Below are 12,164 nucleotides of genomic sequence, written 5' to 3'. Positions count from 1 at the left end.
CAGGTGGGATTTTTGAAGCATCCCAAGGGAATTAGTCACCAAGATCTCATTAAAGTCTAACGGAATTGCATGCTTTGCTCCTTTGAACAACCCAGCCCTCAGCAGCTCAGCAAAACAGGCCTTGGATAATGAGACAACTGAACAGCTCTGAGGCAATGAAATCTCAGACGTGGTATTTCCAACAGGTTCTCTGAGCGTCCAGATCCTGTATTTAGATGCTCAAATCAGCAGTTACATGCATAACACTAGCATTTATAAATGATGTTATAATACATGATTTAGACAGACCCTTTATTATAGGACCTTCACTTGGATCCTTCTAATGTAAACGAGCCCAGCTTTTATAGGTTCACTCACAGCGTTCTCAAACACAGCTTGCTGACTGCCTTTGAACTTAAAGGCACTAGTAGTATCCAAAAACAATTACTTTGTACAAATAAGCTAAACAAGCCTATGTGAACACTGCAGGGTTTTTCTTCTAGACAACACACATCTTGTTGCGAGGCAACAGCTTTAATTTTTCACTCCGATATTAAATGGTCAAGACAACATCAACTTGAAGCCTGTCAGAGAAACAAAGTTATGTGTATGGGCATACACCCAGAGGTGGATGGATGTGCTGACCCATTTGCATGCACACGTTGCCTGGAAAATGCCAGTTTAAGCGTGTACAAAAATTGGCACTTCACCAAGCATCCTGCTTTGTGGTCATTTTATTTTAATTTTTACCAAGGCTTCAGTTTGTTTTATTTGGAGGGAAGGGGTGAGGATGGACACATTCTGCAAAGTGAGGACTAAAAGAGAAGCTGAAAGACTGCTATGTGGAAGTGATGGTTATCTCCAAATAGTAGGGATCATACATGGGTTGGTATCTCCTTTCTGAATAAGGAAAAGAGGAGCATTCAGTGAGCACAAGTGGACCAGATGCCTTGAAGCTACAGCTTGCAAGTAGGCAGCTATGAGAGAGCTCCTGCCCCAGTGTCCAAAGGGTCCTGTGTTTCATCTGTGGTATAGCATGGGCTCATCAACCAGGAGTTTGGGGTTTGTTGAATAAAACTTGAGGAAGCACCTTGAAGCTCAGTGTTTTGTGCATGCAACTTTCTAGCATTTCTGCTCCTAATATCCTGCCTGAAGCTTTTAGCAATACCAGGTATGAGGGTTTTCACCTCCCAAGGGTAGGAGGCCCCACAACACAGGGCTGCACTGACAGGTGCGTGACCACCATGTCTGTTCACAGAAAGTTAAGTTATAGTGCAAATAAAGCTGAAACTCCACATTGGGGCCTTCCGCTCTCTCTAACTTTCTGTGACATGAGACTGCAAAACTTGAGGATCAGCCACTAGGAAAGCATACCCCTGAAGAGACCAGCATTAGAATCATTTAGCCCATGTGTATCCCTAAGGAGAATCTTAGAGCCCCAAAGGAAAGTAAACTCCAGACTTACAGAAACTTGGGGGTGATTACATAGGTATTGTGATCATAGTTCTGCTTCCCTTGGCATGGCAGCACTCTGCTCTGAGCACCACTGGGTGTGGGGAGCACTTATTAAATAAAACTGGCCATGGTCTCTGGCTCAGACTGTGACTTCTCACATGTGTTAGCTGCAGTGCCAGAACACTGAATCACAGTTTTTTCTCCATCTAGGAATAGAAGGTGCACAACATGATTGAAACAGAAGATGTTTCTGTGGTTGTGGGCTGGGGAGGAAATGGTGCAGCCTCTTAGTGAAAAGTATGCTGTTGTAGAGATACAGGGTAATGCCTTTACGATGTTTGTGTGCGGCATTCATTCGTATGAAGGTAACGCTTAGCTAGTCTAAAGAGAACTCATCCATGGATGCAAAGTCTCACAGTCCCCATTTTAAAATGAGGAAACTGAGGCACAAGGGGGAGTGCCTTCCTTAACTTCACAGGTCCGTGGCACAGTGAAGACTAGCATTCAGGTTTCCTGACTCCCAGCACCATGCTCAGTCCAGTGGACCACACCACTGCCTGCATCAGATGATACCTCATTGCAGGGTGCATCCCATTTTCACTGTTGCTCCCCAGGAAGATCACTCACTTGGGGCCCTTGCTGTCTGGCTTGTGGGCTTGTGTGCTGAATCCTAGACCAGAAGGCTCTGTGTTCAAGGCTAGATGTGTGCCCAGAATGCACCACCCCCCCCCCGGCGACCAGTGACATGCAAGAATTTTTTTCCAGCAAAGCCGAGGAGGTGATTCTTCTGCTTTACTCAGCACTGGTGAGACTGCAGCTGGAGTACTGCATCCAGTTCTGAGCACCACACTTTAACAAAGACATGGACAAGCCTGAGTGAGTCCAAAGAAGAGCCACCCATATGATCAGAGACTTGCACGGCAAGCCATGCAAGGAAAGGCTTTGCACCTGGGACTCCAGCCTGAAGAAAAGAAGGCTGAGAGGGGACCTGGTAGCAGCTTAGTGCTACGCTAGGGTAGTACATCAAGGGCTCGGTGAGCAAATGCTCACCAGGGCACCCTAGGGGTAAACCAGGAATAACGGCCACAAACTCCTGGAAGACCGATTCAGGCTCAACATTAGGAAAAACTTCTTCACAGTCAGGGTGTCCAGACTGTGGAATAAGCTCCCTCCAGAGGCGGTGCAATCGCCTACCCTGGAAATCTTCCAGAGGAGGTTAGGCAGTCACCTTGCTGGGGTCACCTGACCCCAGTTATCTTTCCTGCTTGGTGCAGGGGCCTGGACCCAATGATCTTCTGAGGTCCCTTCCAGCCTCACAATCTATGAATCCTGTGCATGGCTCCAATGGGCTGGTTGCTTAAACCAAAGCAGGTTTCTATCTGGATATTTTGGGATAAAACTGTAAGCTCTGCCCTCCTTTTCAAAGACCTGCATGGTAGAGTAGTGGGTCAGATCCTGTCTTTCCAGACACACCAGGCCACATTATGCTTGTGCTAGCAGCTGGGCCACAACTTCATCCTTGACTGTGGTGTATATCACCTGTGCTTCAGCTTCTAAGTATGGCAAAAAAACAAAACACTTAGCACCTTCCTAATGTTACCTCTCAGCAGTAATGGTTCTGGGCAGCTTTTGTAGCGAACAGAAGTGTTGTTCTGTCACTTCACAACTAACTCAGGGGTGTCTGACACAATGATCTTGGCTTCCTCTGTAAAGCAATGAGCAGAAGAGAAATAAAATGGAGTCTGCCTCTCTCCTGGTTCCAGTCCCTGACCTCTCCCCCAGAGTAGCTCAGACAGGTTGAGCCATGCAGCATGGACAAAGCAAGTAGAAGAGGAGGGCATCCATTATGGACAGCAGTTTAGACTTAGCAGGCTGCATGGTGAACATTTGGCCAATCAGAGAAGATTAAAAAATGAAATGGTCAAAAATGGGGAGGAGCAGCTTTAGCTGAACCACAGGTGTTGGCAGGCCTTCCATCCCTTGGCCCATTCTCCCAGTCCTCTCAGCTCTGCCAGCGCCCCTCAGTCCTGGTGCAGTTCTGTTTGGTGCAGATGTCTCTGCAGCCCCCTCTGCCAGGGCTGCACTTCTTGGGGAAAGAGGACCTAATTGTTCCAAAACGGCTGCTTTTGTAGGTCTAGAAAAACATGCACAAGATGGGACGGTGGGAAACTTGTTCAGATGGTTGTTGCTGAACCTGTAAACTATCTTCAGGTGAAACTCATAGAAGCTGCAGAGCTTTAAACTGATAATACTCTGGGTTGTCTTCCACCTCGTGTTCCTCCAGGATATCTTCCCTCTCCCAAGTTGTCCGTGTCATCCTTGAAGGAGAAATGGCAGGACAGGATGGCTGTGCTGAAGGACCATGCCCTTAGTTTTTTCACAGCTTCTGGGGACAACGCGCAGTCAGCCCGGAAGGCCACAAGTTCAGCCATCACCCAGACCCACCCTGCCTCCTCTGTGCAGGCCCTCACTCTGCTACTGTCACCCACTTCCCATCCCATGAGGCTCTGCTCTGTCTACCCTGCCATACCCCGTCCTTGTGCCCTGTACAGAAACTGCCTGCCTCGTCCATGGGTCCTGCTAACTCAAGGAAAGCAGACAGAAATGCAGCGTGGGGCAGTGAGGGTGAGTACATAGTGCACAAGAGAAGGAGGTGTGTACCCCCCCCAAACACACACAGAGCAGGCTAAGGAGCAGCTTTGTAGACAAAAGGGATTATTCACTGACCAAGAAGGGAAGCTGGCCTCACTGTCATTTTTGCAGCTCCAGAGGTTTTGCAACAGCACAGTGTCACAGAGCCCAAGCCTGCTACCTCCTGGTTTGCTCCAGCCCAGATTCTGTGCTCTCCTTTGGTGCTGGGGTGACCCCAGGCTTGGGGAAGGGCCTCTTGAATGTGGGTACTCCCTGGAGGAACTGGCACTTCTCACACAGTTCAAGGAGACTGTAGGGCATGAACTAAGCTGTCCTGGGGGTCAAGATTAAACCTGTTATGGTCAAGCACCAAAAAAGGGGTAGAAGGCTTAAGGGTTCTTCTGCTTTCCAGTCCTATGGGAGCAGCTGACTTTAGCCCTCGCTTTTACAGAATTCACAAAGCCACAGGTAGGTACCATGCTCAACCACCCCCTCGTCAGATGGCTATTGAGACCAGAGAACCACCGGAGGCAGCCTGATACCAACCTGCACCCATGGGGACAGCACAGGACAGCGGTGTGGACGGTTCCTTGCCCACAACCCCCATAAATTCTAACACCCGAGTTCAATGAATGGGCTCAGACCTTTGCCTTCCAGAGCTGGGCTCTTCTAAAATGACAGGGTTCTGACAAGGTCTTCCTTTTAAGTTATCCGGATAACCTTATACCTCTAACTCCAACCTAAGAAACTCCTTCTTGGACAAAACAGTCAATAAGGTGAGGCACAGTAGGAACCTGCTGATAACGTTCATCTGTTGTGCTTTGTTATTACTGAGTGCCCTGCAATATTTAAACTGCCCGTCACCAGGTGTATTTATAGAAATTGCCTTTCACCAAGAAGCATTCCCGTGGACCCACACAAATCAAGGCTCTGCCCCAAATCCACCTCCACTCCAAACACCCAGGAAGAAATAGTATTAGGACATTGTAAATGCTGAAGGGGAAGTGATGTCGTCTCTGATGGTCCATGTAGGTGGGACCAGAAGAAAGGTAAAGCAACAAAAAAATAAAGGCTGAATATTGGGAAAAGCTTCCTGGCAGTGAGGTGGGAGAGGCTGTAAAATAGTCTCCCTGGGGAAGGGGTGGAGACCTCACTGCCTATCACATGTAAAAGTATATGGGACATTGTGCTGAAAATATTCCACAGGGCATTGTCCTATGGGAGCACCAGACAGTAAGTTCTAAGTGGAATGAAATAGGTCCTTTACACAACTAATATCTGGGATGCACCCCCACAAACATGCAGTGCAGGGGCGCACATTTCCCACAGGACAAATAGCAGCGGCACATATTTGTGCCGCTGCTATTTGTCCCTGGACAAGCCCCTGCACACACAATGTGGTGCATGGCAAAGGGACCTGGGTGAGGTAGGGGAGGCTGGGGCCAGCAGTAGGGGGTGTTCAAAGCTTAAGTTGCAAATTCAATTTGGAGAAGATCTGGCCCGATTCAGAGGCCAAATCACCAAATCCAAATTGAACTGGGAGACCAAAAAAACCCTCCGAATCAGTTCGGAAAAAGATTCCGAGTTTTGCTTTCAGCAGTTTGAGGTGCAGTTTCCCTGAATCTCCTGCACCTGTCTCCTTGAAACTTGACAGGCTTCATGCCCTCAGAAGGGGCTACCATCCCTGCTGTTTTCATCCAAATCTGCCAAAAAATGACAACGTTATAGGTATTTCAGTGATTCCCCATTATAGTCTATGGCTGAATCACCAAATCTCTTCAAATCAGTGCCAAATCTTCCGAAGCCAATTTGGCTGAATCAATTCAGCACAGTAATCCGAATCTCTGAATCAAATCACTGTCCTCTGAATCGGCCAAATCGAAATCGAATACTTCCATATTCACATGGGCCAAGCCAGCAGCCTTACTTGCAGACCTGGGGACCTTCTGAGGCAGTGGTGGTACCAAGCCACCCACTCGGAGCCTGGCCAGCAGTCAGATTGTGGCTCTGGCTGGCCAGGCTCCAGTTTCTGTTGGCACACACTATTGCCACATGTGCCACACTGCTTTTTTTAGCGGTGTATTTTTTTACACCGGGATCTCACAGTGTCAAAAAACCCTCCGCTGTATTGCATGAGTTCACATGCACCATGTGCAGTTTGTGGCAACTCAAACAGCTTTGAGGCACTGCAAACCTCATGTGCATGCTCATGGGGACATGCCCCTGTGATGCTAACATTGGATTAAGAATTTAATTTCCTCTGCTGACTTGGGTAGACACGTGTGATTGTTCCAATATGCACAGAGTTTATAGAGTTGTTAGGCATTCACATAAATACATATAAATATGCCCCTGGGATGTTTCTTCTGAATTCAGAAACCAGAAGGCACCTTCAACCTTTTCCTCCACCACTTCCCTGGGAGGCACATCCACAGCAGGAGCAAAGGCATAAGCAGGCACCACGAGGCAGGCCCTCCTGAAACCTTACAGACATAGCAGTTGTGTTGGGCTTCTTGTCCCAGTTTCCCCTGGGTTCTGCAACAGGGAGGAGGGGTCAAGGGGACAGATGTCATATTCCACCACCCTATCCTCACCTGCATCACCAGGCTGCTTGCTGTTACGTGAGACAGAAAATACGTATGTATTTGCACGCATACACGTGTGTGTGACTGTTTCCAGAATACTACTAAGCTCGGTGAATCCATAATGTACTGGACCCTTCTCTTCATTCTTTCTTTATTTGTTTGAATAACACTGTTACATTGCACCTACCAAGGCCGAAGAAAGAAAGAAAGAAAGATCTAGATCAGCATTTCTTAACCCGTGGGTTGCGACCCACTTTCTAGGTCAAGAATATATAAAAGGGTCACGAACAACCTTTAAAAATATATCAAACTTTAAAAATGTATTCTCCTTTAAAGGAGAAAAACCTGGGAAACGGTGACTTATCCCTTCCAGGCTGGCAGAGTTCCAGCCTGCAAGGGGCTGCTTGAGGTCCCCCATGCCTGCCACCCCACACACCCACCCCCTGCCCCACACAGTGGGGGGCTGGAGCCTGGGGGTGGGGGACTGTGGGTTGGGACTGCCAATTTAAGTTTACAAAAGGGTCCTGGTCCAAAAAAGGTTGAGAACCACAGATCTAGATGACATGCAACTAAAAAGCTGAAGTGACAGGACGTGACCTGACAGCTGCAGAGATGGGGAAAACCAGAGTGTCTGGCCAAAAGTCACAGAGAACACAAGTGTGAACTAAGCCTATGCTGAACGACATTGGAGCCTGCAGCTGCTTTCATCTACAAAGAGGCACTGCCAATGCCAAAGGGGCACTGTCACTGCAAAAACTGAATTTTTACACAGGCCTCTATAGTTACAGGCAATTAAGCCTCCTCTGAAAGAGATTAGAGACCAGTATCTCTGTGTTATCAATTTCTTCCTCCTGTACACTGACACAGCCTTGTACAGAGCTAGTTTCACTTGTTCCAGTGCTCTGTTCTCAGGTTCCTGAGTGCACCAGTTGCACCAGTAGGTGAGCTTCTTTCATTCCCGCTCTGAGTGACAGGACTTCAGTTTGTCTCACACGCTGCTTTCCAGCTTTCTTTCGCCTCTCAAAGAACAGTGCAGATTTTTATTTTTTTTAACATATGTGCATTTCTTCATGCTGGGTGTGATCTTGCAGGTGAAAGACTGTGCCTTGCCATTGGGGTTCTCAGATGCAGCGGGAATCCATTCCACAGCCTTGCACCAGGCCCCAGAGAGCTCTACCTACTACACACACCCTCCATGCTGCCTCTTCAACAGGGAACTTGGCTCACATCTCAGAGGGGCTAAATATTAGAAGGCTGATGCTTCACAAAAATAAAGAAACTAGACTGAGGTCAAGTCAGAGCTCCTGGATATGGCTACATGGTGTCCCAGCTGCTGTTAGGGCGATGCTCCCAAGTACACCTTGTCCACCTCCCATGTACACATGCTAACTACCACACTCAAATGTCTGGCTGAGTGCAAGACAGAACCCATTTCTTCAGGACAGAAGCCTAAGCATCAGGTCAGATCAACCTCTTTCTGGAGCAACTACCACATTCTCTGCCCACAGTCAGTGCACAGTCACTCCCACCTGTGGAGCAGCTGTGTGAGCTAAGTATAGCGTGCAGGTAGGCTAACAGAAGATCGGGCACCCACATTTCCATAGGCAGTCAAGCAAAGGCAATGAGGTTTGGGTCTGCCACTGCGGAGGACTGGGTTTTATTTCCACCGCTGGTGGCTGTGACCTAGTGCAAACTGTGCTACTTTGCATACAAAACAGGCTGCACGACAATTTTCTGACTTCAGGGTAAGGCAAAAAGGCATTGTTCAGACGCATGGCCTAAAAACCTGGAAAAGGAGTTGTGAATTCCTGGGAACCAATTAGCAATCAGGATTCACAGTAGAGATGATATCTCTTATTAGACCAACAAGATTTTTGCCAAAGAAATTCTTTAATTGCAAGCTTTTGGACACAAACACCCTTCATCAGGCATTGGAGAAAAGATTGTAAAAGTTTTCCTGGGTAGAAATGAAAGTTCATATTTCATAGGATTTCACAGAGGAGTCAATAGATGGAAAACTCCTCTGGGCAGGCAGTTCATAGTTGGTATGGAGTCTCTCACCTCTTGTGAAGTTCTGTGATGATGCAAATTATCTTGAAACAAAAAAGGCAGGAGCAGCAGCTCAGGTTTCAGATGGTCAGAGTTGCTTCCTCCTTGGGAAATTATAAAGATTATAAAAAGGAGTCTCTTTCTGCCCATGCTTTGGCACCTGTGAGCCAGGTGACCCAGCTCTGAGCTAGGAGCAGCACTGTCCTGTGCAATTTGTTTCTGAGTTTGAGCAGTTCATCTACAAGCTAGGACTGGCCATTTAGCAGGGCCACTCACCTGACACGCAATGACAACAGGTGCTGCCCTAGGATATGGGCTGTGTGTACACCCTCCTCGGTTTTCTTAGTTCTGACTGCAAAGAAAAAAGGTCTAGAAAAGCTGATGGCCTCAAGCCAGGAGACCAGGAAGAGTTTCTCTTGCATGCTGACCTTCATAAGGCACACTGAGACCCACTGGCGAATGAACACTGTGTAAATGCAAAACATTAAGTCAAGTTATACTGAACTGTAAATATAAACTTCAGTGTTTTGCTGCATAGGGATGGGATTACTCATATGCTTAAAGATAGACACAAAAAATGCTTTGCTGAACTGAAGTGTTTAGGGGGGTTTCCAGGACCGGCTAATGCCAACAGACAAATATGTTGCCTGAGTATTTTGGGAATAGAAAATACAAAACAGTTTGTATGGAAACAAGTAGTGAAGCTGTGGCTCTTCTCAATGGGCGAATAAACAGGCTCCAAGATGTGGGAATGGTTTGCTGAGCTGATGCTCCATCATAGAAGAAAGCTTTGTCAGTGTGGGGCACCCAGAATCTGAGATCTGCAAGCTGCAGCTAGTTCTGAGTTACAAGGAGTTAGTGTCTGACTTCTTGGACCAAAAACTGCCTCATTTACACATCCTGCCTTCCTCCCTGCAATAGCAAGGGCCAACACAGCAAATGCCTCAACACCTGAGTCTCACCCCATTTATGTGTGCAAGTGCTTGCAGGGTCTGACACTGTCCCCTGTCACTGGCTTCAGTAATTGACATTGTGGCTGGGGAGGTGCATCATTGCTTTGTGATATTATGGACAAACAGAGTGAAAAATGCTCATGGTTGCTGGGCAGGTTGTTCATTCACTATGGAAGGGGTTGTTCAGGTGTAATTATTTATGCTCAATAGTGTTAACATAAAAGATAAAAGTTAAACGTAGCCAATGTCACAGGATGAAAAGCCTGCAAAAGCCATTCTCCTGGGTAAGTAGATGCGAGATCTAGCACAGCACATGTGCAGAGCTGGGAGGCTTAGGACGGCAGTGCTATTAGATAGTGCCTTGTGATTACGGCATTGAGCCAAATTTCTGGGGAATGTACCCGATGGGGGAAAGCTGCACTGCTGGGCATTTGGCACTTGGAAAACAGGCTTGAGTGCCAGGGCATGCAGTCTGGGGCATGGTCTTTCAAGCAAACCTCCCTGAGTCACCCTCGTTGTTTTTTTTTAAAAGGAACCGCTCTGGGGCCAGAGGAGAAGGCTGTAGGAAGAAGGAGGTATGGTGTCAAAAAGAGGGTATTCCCTGGGGCATGTACAGGGAAAGTCCCTGAGAAGTGATTTGGAGGTGGTACAATTAGCCTAAGAGTGAGTGATGGATGTGAGGCTGAAGAAAAACCACCCTCCACCCTGGCTTTAAAGCACACTTCTACCCCTTCCTTTCCCTCCCACCCTGCTCCGCTCCCCACCGCTTGTCCCCTTTTCATTAACTGTCAAGCCCACCCCCGTCCTTTTGCCTGTCCATTGTCCTCCTTGGGTCTCAGCTCTTCTTGGCTCCACTTTCTCTATCTCTTTTCCCAGCTCCTTTCCTCAAGGCAGGAGCATGACCTGGTACTCACCTTCAAAAACATCATCCTCTTCCACCTCTTTCTTGTTCCATCTCACTTTCCAGCTTTACCTATAAACTACTGACTGAGCTGTTTCCAGCCGTTGCCCTGACTGCCTGTCTAGCTCAGCCTTTGACTCCCCAGCCTGGCTTTCACTCCCTGCGCCCGGTTTTCCAAATGACAAATGCTGAATCAGGAAGTTAGTCCAGAAGTCAAGTCCTGAAGTCAATTTTCTTACCTTATTTAAGGAAAAGGGAAACTATATCATTAACAGAAAGTTAGCTGCCTTGATGGCCCTTCGGCAAAAATCATATATGCACCTTTTTTCTTATGGATTTGGGGCACTTTTCCCAGAGACTGTGCTTACTTGAACATTAGTAGGCCAAAAGGTCACATAATTATATATTTGGTTCAGCACGTTACCTTTATATTTGGCAAGTTATTCACAAGAACTCAGCTTACACTAGACACTAGAACAAATGGGTAGATTTCTTAAGGAGAAAGCATTGAGAACTTTTGCAAATATGGCCCGTATCAAAGTATGTAAATAGGAGCTGAGCTTTTTTGAAAATCTGGCATCTTAAACAACAGCAAGTATAACTCAAGGATAGGTGAGGATATGGTCCACAATGTTTTGCCTAGTTATGACCCCTGTGATGTACCAAGTTCCACATAAGCATGGACTTTCACCATACTCCAAATGCCTGCTTGGCTAACTTCCTTCTCTGCTAGAGAAAAATGCCCACTGGGAGCATTTACATAAGACGTTTACTGTGCAGCAGACTCATTAGCTGCACAGTAAACATCTCAATGTCTGTACATGCAACTCTGTTAGATTGAGGTAAACTAATTTACTCCATAGCAGGATAGTACTTGTAGATACAAGTACTATCCTGCTGCAGAGTTTTTTTACTCTGCAGCACTGGATATGTAGATGCTGACATGCCTGGCTAGGGCAAGAGGGTGCTTCAGTGTGGGGGCTGTCTGCCAGCTAGACCCGCATTAAAGCACCCTCATGTCCCAGCCAGCCTCTCCGCAGCACATGGAGCCAGGGGAAGCAGCCCCAGGCTGGCAGGCTGACCTCTGGGGCCCCCTGCCAGCCAGGCCTGCTCCACCCCGGTTCAACGTGCCACAATCCTGGGTGCATGTGTAGACACGTGCCCGGCAGCAATAAGTTCTGGGGCTTATTGCCGCGTGTTAAAAGGCACATGTAGATGCACCTCCTATCTAGAATCCTGGTCCTCTTATCCAGATCCTGAACAAGAACTTATCCCATGGTCCAGCAGAGGGCAGCATGAGAGTCTAGTAAACCCACATCCCAAGACAGTGTATGCTGTCCTAGGGGTGCATCTACATGTGTTGCTATGGCAATGTTGTTACTACACTGTCTTTTGGTACTTCCTTTAGGGAGTACTAAAAGATGGCACAGTAACAGTCTGTACTGCGCTGTGCATGCTGCACATGGTTATTTTTGGCCGCTGTGTCACCATAGCAACACACTATAATGAGGGAGCGTGTTGCTACAGTGACATAGCATCATCATCATGGTTTTTGCCAATGGACGCTATGGCACCATAGTGCGTCGCTATGGCACTGTAGCCTTTTGTGTA

Source organism: Alligator mississippiensis, chromosome 1 (genome assembly GCF_030867095.1).
Source record: "Alligator mississippiensis isolate rAllMis1 chromosome 1, rAllMis1, whole genome shotgun sequence".
In the NCBI taxonomy this organism is placed as follows: domain Eukaryota; kingdom Metazoa; phylum Chordata; order Crocodylia; family Alligatoridae; genus Alligator; species Alligator mississippiensis.
The sequence above is the reverse complement of the archived record's forward strand: the minus strand, read 5'-3'. Positions refer to the sequence as shown.